The 13,161-nt window shown below is 48.6% G+C and overlaps 1 protein-coding gene across 2 annotated transcripts in view; it reads left to right on the top strand.

Moving 5' to 3' along the window:
• Positions 1 to 13,161, top strand: part of MAPK4 (mitogen-activated protein kinase 4) — a 146,095-nt gene that overhangs the window by 97,664 nt on the left and 35,270 nt on the right. The window lies entirely within an intron of this gene.

Raw genomic sequence — 13,161 nt, forward strand, 5'->3', positions numbered from 1 at the left:
ATTCCCCCACCCCTGGTTCCTGCCAATTTAGGGGAGCCTCTGAGCCCCTCAGCCCGTGCACACATCAGCAGACATCCCTCAACAGAGCTGTGGGGTGGGTGTGATTTCCAGCTTTCTGCCAAAACCTTTGAACCATGAATTTTAATTTTTATTAGAATAAAAACATTCCCTAGGAAGTAGGTCAGCCAAAGGGCTGAGGTAGGTCATGAAAGGGGAGGGTAGCTCTGACCTTGAACATGCTTCAGCTTTCTCTCTGAGGCCCCATTCCTCTGCTCTCCCTTGCTACCTTATTTGCCGTAGCCAGAAAGTCACAGACTCGTAGAAAGGCACCGACCTGCATGGTTTAGCTACAGTGAGAGGGTATCCAGGGGAGGAGGAGGCAGGGTTCTCCGTTCCACCCTCACTGGCTAGAACTTGGGCTCCAGCCCAGATTTCAGACCCCAAATCAGCCCACCTGGTTCGAGCTCCTTAGTGCCACCTTAACCAAGAGCTTGTCCCCTGTCCCCCCTTCCTGCAGTTAGGCCGTCAGAGGACAGTTGACTTTGTAGGCAAAGAGTATCCATAATAAAAAATAACAACAGCCATAATAATAATAATGCCCTTCTGTCTTCCTAATACCCTTCGCTTTCTTCTAAGAAGCAATGACTTGAAACAATCAAACTGAAGGTTTTAACCCAAATCAATTCTTGTTTGGTGAAAGGACCAGAGCATCCATGACACTCATTTCTGGGATGCACAAAACCACTTTCTGAATTGCAATAAACAGTACCTTTGGGAGTAAGAACAGGACCTCCTTTGATGAAAGGGTCTGATTGAGTGACGTGTTCCGGGGAGAGTGCTCCGAACAGCACGCGGGAGACCATCTCTAAAGTCAGGAAAGGAGTTGGGGTGAAGATCGGCTCCCATAACAGTTCTTAGAGAGTGCATAGTGTGAGGAGGTGAGGAGGCAGGGGTCCAGGCTCCCTTCTGGCAGTGCTAGCCGGGGATGTGGACAGTCACTTGCCCTCTGGGAGCCCTGGTTTCCCCATCTCTGACAGGGATGAGAGTAGATGCCATCTGCCCCGCTGGCTTGTGGTTACAAGTCAACATGGAGCATGAATGTAAAGCCCACTGGCAGGCAGTAAGGAGCCCGTGCCTTTATGTAAGGAGTGTTTGCTGAGCACCCCGGGCCCCGGCCCTGGTTCCCTGGCCGGCAACTGTAAGTGGCTGCATTCCTGTCCCTTGGGGCTGGGAGACACCTCTCTGGTTGGGACTTTCATGTTCCTGATGCCGAAGAATTTAGGTGTTGTGACATATCTTCTTAGAGTCTCTTCAATAAAATTATCTGGGTGAGTTAAAAAAAAAACCACTGGAGCCCGATGTGAGCCCAGTGGGTGTTCGCGTGAGCCCTGCCTGTGGCACGTGTCCCCCGCACCCCTTCGCACCCCTTCTCCCTCGTGTACTTTCGGCCTCCCTTGTTACCTCCTCATTCTAAGCCGAGTGATGACAAAAACTTCATATTTGGTGCTTTCATTGACCCAGTGTGCATTTAAATCAGCTCTCATTTAGTTCTCATAAAGCTGTGAGGCACTTAGGGCAAGTGGTCCGTCTGAAATTGGAGAGAACCGGCTGTCTTGGGATGATTTGGCTGACTGCGGCAGGAGGGGTTCTAGAACTGGGGCCTTCTCGCATCCTAAGGCATGGTCCCTCCAGGCTCTATCTTGTTCTGGAAGGCTTATTAGTCCCCAGTTGGAATTAGCCTTCCCTTCTTCTGAATCCCCCGTTGGTTCTTCCCCAACCCATAACCTGGACCTTCTAGCATCTCCCATTCTCTTCTCTGTCCCGTGGGTATTTGCATTTGCCTCTTCTCTGCTCCCAGAGGCTGAGAGCCCCTTGGTCTTGAGGGCGTGTCGTGTCCACCTTATCTCCCCCAGGGAGTCCGATCATTGTGCCTGAGACAGGGCCCAGTGGATCTCTTGACCGTCTTAAACAGGTGGGAGAACGGTCACTTACCAGCACATCACAGGTGGGAAGCTAGTTGGGTCCACGGATTGCATGTGTGTAGAGGGTTTGGATCTCAGAAAGAGAACAAGCCCGTAATTCCTCCAGCCAGGGGATTCGCTGGGGTCAGACATGTGCATCTGCTCTCCCCCGTGTGTGTGGAGGATGGTGTCCGCCTGGGAGCTGCTCTGAACCTGAGCCTTCCTCAAGTCTTATGGCTCCTGCACTCGCCTCGAAGAAGGTGGTGCTCACCTGGGCGGCAACCAGCACCTAGGTGTGGTTTTTCATGCTCCTTTTTTTCATGCTCATTCAGCCCAGGGCCAGGGACAGACTTTGTGACCTGACTGGTGGCTGGACTTGGCCCTTGACTGAGCCCCATCCACCCAGGTCTCCCACTCCTCACTGTGACTCCCTCCTGGGCAGACAGCGAGTCTCCTTCACTTCCACAGCTGCTCCTCTAGCACGGGGCCTGCCGTTCAGGGTGGTGTCCACTGAGTTCACCTGGTGAAGGAGGTGCCAAAGGAAATGGCCTTGTCTTCTCCAGTGAGCAGCTGGCTTTCCTGGGACTTGAAGACACAGTCCGAGAGCATTCTGGGTTTCCCTTACCATCCCTCCCTTAGGGGTCTCGGTCTTTGCCAGGTCCAGAAGGCAACTGGAGTTCCCAGTTAGCCCACGCTGTCAGGGAGATGGCAGTGGGTGGCAGTGGGGGTTCTCTAAGGGCCTTCTCAACAGCTTGGGGGGCACTTGTCTCTCTGAGTCACTGTTACTCACCTCACTGATTGCGTGACGTGAGGCCAGTCCTGCTCTTTGAGCAGCTTGTTTCTGAGTATGTCTGTCAGAAGGCCTCACGATCACCTTGTCCATAATTTCACAGATGACAAAACCAGGGTCTAGGAAGGGGAGGAGACCCACTCAGGATCTCACAGTGTGTGGTCAGCACACACGGTTTGACTCCATGCCCACTGGTTTTCCTGTGCCTCTCTTCTCAGTGGTCTTGTGTCAAACAGTCATTGTTCCCAGTCTGGTGATTTCCCAGGATTCTTGATAGAGTCACATGGAGGATGTCAAAGTGTTTTCAGAGGTACGAAGGGCGAAATCTCTAACAGAACTGTTTGCCCAGTAGACACCCTGATGTTACCATGCGGACATTCAAGTCTCGGTTCCTTCTCCACTGACATACGGAACCAGCTCCTGACTGGGCCGGAGGGGAGTCATGAGGCCCCACCTGACCGGGTGGCTTCCCGGCCTCTGCTCCTGTGATGAAGCCCTCCCCGCCCACCTCCTCAGCCAGCCCGCAAAGGAGTTTCTTGTTGTCTGTGTCAAGAGGCTGCTGAAGGGTCAGAGCATGTTTTCCTTTGAATTTATCCTATTAGGAAGCAGAGGGTCTCCAAAGAGGCTAAAAGAAATGGTGTTTAATCCTGTGTAAATTCTACGTGGTGTCAGGAGCCCCCAAGAGCCCACAGCACGCTGACAGCCAGTTCAGCTGTGTGAACTCACTCTCCTCCTGGAGGGGCCGCCCTGGCTGAGGGAGGAGCACCCCATCCTCGCCTGGGCTGCCGGCGCGCTGCCAGCAGACTCACCTTTCCTCTGGGGGCCGCAGGCAGAAGACACCAGGAAGGAAAGCCAGAGTCAGAGGTGCAGCCGTGGCTGGACAGCCCACGGCCCTCATGCTTTGGTGGATCAGTTGAGATCTGAGTTTGTTCAGCCGGCCTGGCTTTGGGCCCTTGACCCCTTTCTGTTCCAGAGCCCTCTGTCTTCATACGTCATTCCCGATCAGAGTGCGTTCACACTATAGCTACCGATCTCATGAAGATGCCTTAGGAATTAACAGGACAGTGATTGGTTCTCAAAGTGGGTGCCGGACCAGAACATCGACTTTGTCCCTGGGGCTTGTTACAGATGCAGGGTCTCTGGTTCTGTCTCAGGCCTACCCTTATGGGAAACTCAGGGTGGGGCCCAGCAATCTGGGTGGTAACAAGCCTCCCGATGAGTCTGATGCTGGTTCACTTTCAAGAACCACTGATCTGGGGTGCCTGGGTGGCTCAGTGGGTTAAAGCCTCTGCCTTCGGCTCAGGTCATGATCCCAGGGTCCTGGGATCGAGTCCCAGATTGGGCTCTCTGCTCAGCAGGAATCCTGCTTCCTCCTCTCTTCCTCTCTGCCTGCCTCTCTGCTGGCTACTTGTGATGTCTGTCAAATAAATAAATAAATAAATCTTTAAAAAAAAAAAAGAAGAACCACTGATTTGAAGACACGGAACAGCTTGTCTATGGACAGCACCATGAAGGAGGCTAAGAACTCCCAGATCACGGGGTTGTATTTGAAGCAGCTCCTTTAACTAATGGGGTCATTCACAGCGGGAATGTTGTGACAGGGAATGGGGAGGGTTGTTTTCGGCAGGACGACTTTTCAGGGTCTTCATCACATCACATGGAAAGCTGTCTGGCCTGTTCACCATCGCTCAGGTTTGGCAGAAGGCTACACAAACCAGGGATCTCCACTGAAAGGAGCGTTGGTTCTGTTTGGGTGTGACTTTCATGGTAGTCCGGTGATAGGAACACAGTGTTAGAAAACATGTACTTTTCATTCTGGTGTAAACTCCTTGATGCCTGTAACTTGACGAGAGACAGTGGCTTCATAGATCAGTGAGACCGAGTGTGGATTGAGGGCAGATGACCGTGGTTCATTAAGGCTTGTGGTTGAAGATGCCGGAGGAGGCAGAAAGGTTCGTGGTGGTGAAGACACACAGCCAGCTTCCGAAGGCTCTGCACGGAGCTTCGGTCGGCGGTGTCCATGCTGGTTTAATCGTGGTGATCAACCTCACCTCCTCCTCTCTGGGCCATTGCCTTCCAATGGCTTCTCCTCTGTCTAGACCAATATAAGCTCCTCCTGTCTGCCTGGGCAGACACACAGAAAGCCTCCCTAAAGCCCAGACTCCCTTGAAATGGAACCTCCGAGGAGGAGTGCTCATTCCTGGGCCTGAAATAGGGTCTTTGCCCCTGATCAAGAGAGTGGTCTTTTGGGGTTCTGTGGGCTTGTGTTTTGAATGATCTCTGTATTGGAGATGCGGGGAAAGAGGAGCAGCTCCCTACGTGCAGGGAGGGAGGAATAGCATCCCTCCCAGGGATCCCGGAATAGGACTGGGGTCCACAGTGCTGGGACTGGGAGAGGCCCAGCCAGACCCAGAGGCCAGCGTTTCATGAGAAAATGGGCTCGTGGAAGGACAACTTGCTAAAGGCCCAGCTAGAAGTTCTTAAGCTGCTAAGCATGTTATTCCAAATCAGTGGAGCTGAAAAGATTTATTTAAAAGGCTATGAAATATCCCTTTTTAAAAGGGAAAAACATGACCTAGGGGATTAGAACAGAGGTTGTACTAGAGAGTCAAGTGTCCCTGAATACTCGGGCCCACTGGAGAGCTAATTTCGTTGGCTTTTAGAGCCTCCTTGCCCTTTCCCACTGCAGCCCCATCCCTGAACATCACACCCCGGCCTCCCTCCCTGGGAAGCAACCAGGGACCATAGGAAAAATCTTTAACTAGCATGGCCCACGTACTGCCCATCAGAAAGGCAGCCAGCCAGAGACCCAAGGTAGGGTCCTGGAGGGGCTCTGCTCGCCAGGAATTGACCCTTTATTGCCAGATCCTAGAGAGATCAAGGAGCATCTCGGAATGAGGCCAAGGTGATGAGTGACGGAATTAGGGGCTTGGAGCAATGCCTGTTTACAGCATTTCAGGATTCTGCTGCTGGCCTCGCCGCTCCAGGGCATTGCTGCCTTGCTTGCTGCCTTCCTGGTCATCTTAGGAAACAAAGCTCACCCTTTCTCCTGTGCCTGCCGGTCTGCCTCTTGGGAGGGGGCGGTGAGCTGTTGATTAAAAGCATAAAGGGATCAGGAGCTTCCTCCTTATTTTCAACACCAGCCTCCTTACTCACCTGGCGCTCACCCACAGGAAGTCATTGTCCCACCAGCCTACTGGAGAGGGGCTCGGATTTCATGTAGTAGGTTTGCTGCTGACAAGTTCTTTCCTTATCTAGAAAGTGTCTTTATTTTCCTCTTATGTTTAAAGTTTGTTTTCTCTGGATATGAAATTCTGAATCTACGATCTTTTTTGCCATTCAGTCCTTAAAAATGCCATTGCCTTATTTCCTGTCCCTGTTATTTCTGAAGAGAAGGTCTTCATTCACATCATTTCCCCTATATGTATGTGGGTTTTTTTTTTCCCTCTGCAATCAAGATTTTGTCTTGAGCTTAAACTTTCAGCAGCTTGGCTGGGATGTGCCTGGGTGTGTGTTTCTTGGTGCTTATTTTATTTGGGATTCATTGAGCTTCTTGGTTCTGTAGGGTTATTTGGGACATTTCAACAGGTTTTTTTTTTTTTCCTGCTCTGCTTTTTCTCTCTTCTCTTTCTGGGTTCTGATTAGATGTATTACTTAGGTTGTTATTGCTCCAAAAGATTGTACAGTCTTTCTTCTGTCTTTTTTTAAGAATGGATAAGTTCTGTGGTTCCGTCTTCAACTTCACTAATCCTTTCTTGTGCCATCTCTAATTTGTCATTAAGCTCATTTGGTGAGTTTTCCTTTTTAGATAATATGCTTTTCCATTCCAGAATTTCCATTTGGTTCCTTTTTTATAGTTTCCCTTTATGTGCTATGAGTCCCCCTCTTCATCCATTGAGATCATTTTTTTTCTCCCTTTTAAATCCATGAAATATTTAAAATAACTGCTTTAAAGTCTTTGCCAAGTCCAAATCTGGGACATCTCCGGGTTGTTTTATATTGACTCCTTTTTTCTTCTGAATTTGGGTCACATTTTCTTTCTTCTCCACATTTCTCATAATTTTGTGGACATTGCAATTGATACTCTGAAAAGGAGTCTGAATTATATTGTCTTCCTTTAATGAGTTCAAAACCCAATTTTGGGTTTTTGTTCTGACAGTCTGTTAATTTACTGATGGTTCTTAATTTTGTTAAGGCTTGGCTTTAGGCTTTGAGAGGGCAGGACTAGAGTAACCCTTACTCTAGAACATGGTCCTTACTCCTAGGACCTGCCGTTTCTGTTGTCTCACTGGAATGCCTGGTGCTTCCCCTCTGGCTGGCTAGACTGGAACTCCCATGGATCCAGTGGTAGGTCTCTAGAACCTCTAATATTCTTGCTCTCAGTTCCAAAGTAGCTGCTCTCTGCCAGCGCATGCCAGATCTCACCCTCTGTCTGAGCAACATAGCACTCAGCCAGAGATCCGTGTGAGCCCCACCCTCACAACAAACTTCTGGGCCCCCACCTTATTGAAAAACCTTCCTCTCCAACATCTTGTCCTGCCAGCTCTGGATGTTTCAACAGCCCCAAACTCCAGTTACTTCCCCAGATTAGTAGGACAACCATGTTCTGCTTTGCTCCATCTCCCTGTGCTGTGGTTGGGAAATCTACCCAGGCGGAGTGCCAGGGCGAATATGAAATTCACCTTATGTGTTTCCTTACCTTCCCTCAACCCATTGTCCAGTGCCTGAAAGCATCTGATGCGTATGTTTGTCCAGTTTTGTCATTGCTTAAGATAGGAGGGCAAATCTAGTATAACTACTCCGTCATGACCAGAAGCAGCCCCCACCCCCACATTCAGTGATGTAATGCTTTGTGTGGCCAATGACCCTTTATGCTAGATTGTAAGCACCTTGAAGGAAGTGACTTCCTTATCTCTACATCCCAGTAGCATGCTTAATGAATATTATTCAGTGGCATCAAGTGGAGAGCCTAGGGGCTAAGTGTAGAATAATGCATTGTTCCTCCTTCCCTTTGTACCTGAGTGGATGTGCAGGTAGGGGAACTCCCTTTCACACAGCACCTTCAGTCCTGGTGGGGAGGAGCCCAGCTGCTCCAGGCCTTGCTCTAGTCCCTCCTCTTGGGTACTCCCAGGATATAAATATCTCAGGAACATGATACTGTCTTACTCTATAGACAAATATCCCTGTGTTTACACTGAAGAAGAATGATTGGAAAATTGAGTCAAATCCTTTGCAATTTTCACCTGGAGTTTAGTTTCTTTAATCAGCCTTTGCTGGGGTTACCTGTTGAAAAGACAATAGTAGAGAAATAGGCTGGGCAGCGGGAGGAGATCGTACTGCTGGGATTATCCTGAATTTCTTGGCAACCTTGTACATTGGTATTCTACTTCCTTGAGCCCCATCTCTAGCTTCTGCCACCCCACCCACCTTGTGCTGTAACATCACTGACTTGTCACCGTTCACTGGATAATCCCATACTTGGTGACAGCTCTGATCCCACACACTGTTCCCTCTGCTCCCACATGAACTCCTACTATCCCTGCAGACTCAGCTCGGAAGCCACACCTCTGCAAAGCTTTGCCCAGCTCCCGGAGGGAGACTTAATCACCTCTTCCTCCAGTTGCCCAATGCACTTACTCCCATACTATGGTGATTATCTGTTCACGCGGCTGACTCTTCCCTCATAGACATGGGGGCCCTTAGGGAACAGTATGTATCTCATTTATCTCTCTATTCCTAGCACCTGGCACAGTATCTGACCCAAAATACATGTATATTAAATGCTAATTGAAATGAAGAGGCTAAGGCTTTACCTTTCCACTGAATCGAGTACGGTCCTCAAGAGCATCTCAGAATAAAGCACGAGTTCTCTCCTTCAGAGCAGCTTTCAAATATTTGAAGTCGTCCATCATGCCCTTCCAATTCTCTGCAGCCTAGAAGCCCTTTGTTTGCATATCCAGGTACTGTTCTGAGTGCTTGACAGGTGTTAACCTAATTAGTCCTTATAACAGCCTAATAACGTAGTAAGAATAATAATGGTGATGATGATGATAGGTGCTGCTCTTGTCCCCATTTTATAGATGGAGACACTGCGGCACAGAGAGTAGCTTGTCCAAGGTCACCAGCTAGAAAATGGCGGCATTGGGTGTCAATGCCTAGCAGTGGCTTTGGAGGTCACGCTGTAGCCACTGAGCTAAGCTGCCTCTTTGGCTGTTCACATGATAATGTTGCCAGAGCTCACCCTACCTCTCCGTCTTTTCGTTGACCTCCTCCTACTTGTCATACCCTTTCTTAAGAGGTATCTTTCAGAACAGATACTGTGTGATTTCACCAGTAGAGTCAGTGAGAGTGTGACCTCTCTGCTCCATAAATGATTTACTGTTCCTGCTGCCCGTGCTTTTTTTGGCAGCCGTGTCAACTATTTATCTCATACTGAGCTTGTTGCCAACCAAGTTCAGTTAAGCCTGGTATTCTCTATTTTACATTTATACGCTTGCTCTTCATCTTGTTGGCTTCAGACAAATATTCCAGCCTGATGAGACCTTTTTGGATCTTTGTTTTATCCCTTACAACGTCATAATTGATAGTTTTATCCCTTACAACGTCATAATTGATAAACCTGTCTTCTAGGACAGGTTTCACTGGTTTTAAAATGTATAAAGGGATTAGGTGAAATGCCTCGACTCATGGCGATTAGACACTTCTCACCAGGGTGACACTGACCCTGAGCTAACGATCTTTGGATTTAGTTGTCCAACCAGTTGTGTCTTTACAAAATTATATAGTTATCCAATCTGTATTTCTTCACTGTCCACAAAGATGTCCTAAGACATCTTTAGCTAAGTGCCTTGTTGGGATTCAGGGACATTGTCCTTCCACCTCAGTACAATTTAAAACTCATCCTTAAGTTAAAAAGCCAAATTCAAACTGCATGACCAGCTGCGACACTTTAATTCCTAGATACACAGAACTCAGATGTGGCAAACGCCACCTCTTAGAACCTCATACGTGAATATCTCAACTTGAAATCGTATTGGAGGTTAGGGCATGGTTAAGTAAACTGGCTTACCCATCGTATAGCATGGGATACAACTATCTTCATTGGTGTTTTTGAAGAGTTCACAATAGCATAGAAAATGTTTATGTCAATATGATTAGGTTTAAAAAGCAAGATACAGAATTGTATAGATGGTGATCGTAACAGCTGGAAACACAGAGAAAAGAATGACATTGGCTAGAGGTTAAATGAAATTGGCTAGAGGTTAAAAGCTCCAAACTGTTAACAAGGATTAGATGCAACAAATAAAAAGAAGGGGATTTCCCCCCTTCTGTTCATTTTTCTATAGTTCCCAAAAATGTGCAGCAGGAAAATGGATGGTTTTATCACAGTAACATTTTCAGGTGGGAGGTTGGGGAAGTTTTGTTACAAGAGTCCACTTGCCAAGAACATGGTTATTACAAAAGAGTGGTAAGCCCAATCACTCCCTCCATGAGAGAGAATGGCAAAGCCCACCAGCATCTGGGCCAAGAGTGTGCACACGCAGACCATGACATGTCACATAAGTCTTACTCCCTCTCCCTAAGGGTGGTCCTGCCTCGGCTGCTGGCCCCATGCCAGCCATGGGACAGGCTCTTCTGGGTGCATCACGCCTTGGGAAGCAGGATGACCCTCCTCATTGGTACCAGGTGACCCAGAATGAGATACCTCACCTGCTGCGGGCTGGCCCCATCCCCTCCTCATACTAGATCCTGCTTCCCAGGGCTGTGTGTGCGGTGCATGGCACCAGGTCAGGCATCGGGAAGCACTCGGTAAATATTAGCTCTTCTCCACTGTGATTATGAATCATGATTGGAGAGGATTTCTGTGTTCTCACACACTGGAAATTCTAGCACTAATGATAAATATTATTGAGGCACTTGACCATGCTTTAGTTTCTCATCTTAGATAAAAATGGAAAGAGTGAAGAAGAATGGGGACAAGTCAGAAACCTTTAAGGGATCAGTTGTCAGAATGGATTGATGAGGAAGCACTGTGCTTGGAAGAGGGTGTTTAACCTGAAGGTAGACCAGGCTGCTAAATGTTGGCACTTTTGCAATTTAACCAAAGACTGATTCTGGTAACGAGGTTATACACTAGTGTTGATATTCAAAATAGTTAACGATCGGTAAGCTTGGGAACCAGCCAATCAGAATAGACATCGGTGATGGCCCCTCAGAATGGATCCCAGCAATGAGCACCCGTCGCCCCTACCCATCCACCCTCCCCCATGCACAAACTGGAGAGGAAGGCCTGTCCTCCCCAGAGGTACTCACTTAGATGTCCACCTCCAGTTCCATATCCAGGCATGCAGAACAGCAACCATGAGGTCCATCCTGGCACAGCTGTTTGGGAAGAGGCAAGCCTTTGTCTCACAGCTGCCCCAATGCTCATTCTTGCTTCCTTCCCCACTCTGCCATGATGTCCTGTTTGCCTCTACCGTCCATCACACTCCTGACAACATCCTGTTGTTGTCCGAGGCAGAGAAAAGAAGGAGCCATTCCTTGTTCTGCCTGCTGCACCAAGCTGGCCTCTCCTGTGACCCCAGATGACCTGGACAGCAGGTTTCCAGAGTGTGGGAGACCCTAGGGTATGGTCATGAAGGTTGCATTGCACTATCTTCTATGCAGAACGATGACCATCTGCAGAACCACGTGTCCTCCTGGCAGTGAGCTCAATTAAGCAGCTGTGAAATGTGGGACTCATCTTCTTGGGGATGAATTTTTCCCTTTTCCCATTTCCCTAGTGGTCCTCTATAGGCCTTTTGTCTTAGCTCTATTCTGTGGTCACCAGCTGCCCTCAACCCTGACCCCAACCAATTTGCAGATGCTAATGAGAGAGCATGAACAGCTGATGGCCCCTGTAGCTGAGGGATCAATATCATCATATCTACCCTGAAGTTTTTCCTGGAATTCACAGTAATGCACTCTGGGAGTTCTTTCCCACCCGTGGTAGCTCTGGATCCTCCTCTGAAGGAGGCAGGCCAGCTTAATTACTGCCCTTACTTGATACGTGAGGACTAGGGGACCCCTGGGGCTCATCTAAGACCCACTGCTAATAGGAAGCAGAGCCTAGACCAGACCTGCCTCCAGGGACCTGGACAGCAGCTAGTGCCACAGGACTCGGCTCTAGAACTCAAAGACTCCCAGGTACTTTCTGTGATGAAAAGAAGGGAGAGTCATGAAATGGGGAGCACTTGCTTCTGCTTTTCCTGTGAAGAAAGTTGGAGAACAGAGCAGTTTTGTCATCTTCCGTGGGGCCCACAGTGAGCAAAGGTGGGGCATGGACAGGAAAATCAATCCCTGTGTCCTAAACCCCTTCTTCTCTCTGGGGCCCCACACAGTCTCTCACCTTTGCATCCACCTGCCATCCTCCCCAGTGCTCCTGCACCACTCTTCCCTTCCACCTCTCCCCACTGGATCTTTCCTTCCATCTCTCCCCACTGGAAACTTAGTGGGGCCACGGCCTGCTTCACTGCCCCGGCACGCAGCTATTTGGGAAAAGGCTACCAGTGAGGGCGCTTCTTGCAGTAGAACAGAGATTTATATTGGCTTTTACACTAACTTAAGACATAACCGACATCCTATACAATTCACCCACTTGAAATGTACATTTCACTGGCTTTTAGTATATTCACAGAGTTGTGCATCTGTCACCATAATCAGTTTTATTTTATTTTATTTTTAAAAAATATTTATTTATTTGAGAGGAAGGGAGCATGCATGAGTTGGGGGAGGGACAGAGAAGAGAGAGAGAGAACCTCAAGCAGGCTCCACGCTGAGCGCACAGCTGTAAGTGGGGCTTGATCCCACAAACCTGAGATCATAACCAAAGCTGAAACCAAGAGTTGGACACTCAACCAACTGACCCACCTAAGTAACCCCAGAATCAGTTTTTTTTTTTTTTTAAGATTTTATTTACTTATTTGACAGACAAGTAGGCAGAGAGGCAGGCAAAGACAGAAGAGGAAGCAGGCTCCCCGCTGAGCAGAGAGCCTGATGCGGGGCTCGATCCTAGGACTCTGGGATCATGACCTGAGCTGAAGGCAGAGGCTTTAACCTACTGAGCCACCCAGGCGCCCCCCCAGAATCAGTTTTAAAACATCTTCATTACCCTCCACAAAACCCTCAACCCCCTGAGTCATCACCCCTCAAGGTCTCCATCCCCTCCTTCTCCAGTCCTAGGCAACCAAGAAGTCTACTTTCTTTCTTTATGGATTTGCCTATGCCAGGCATTTTATATAAATAGGATCATGTGGTATGTGGTCCTCTGTGACCGGATTGGTATATTTTCAAGCTTCATTCATGTGGTAGTGGGTCTCACTGCTTCATTTCTATTTATTGCCAAATGACATGCCAGAATTGGATACACCA

Source organism: Meles meles, chromosome 12 (assembly GCF_922984935.1).
Source record: "Meles meles chromosome 12, mMelMel3.1 paternal haplotype, whole genome shotgun sequence".
NCBI lineage: Eukaryota > Metazoa > Chordata > Mammalia > Carnivora > Mustelidae > Meles > Meles meles.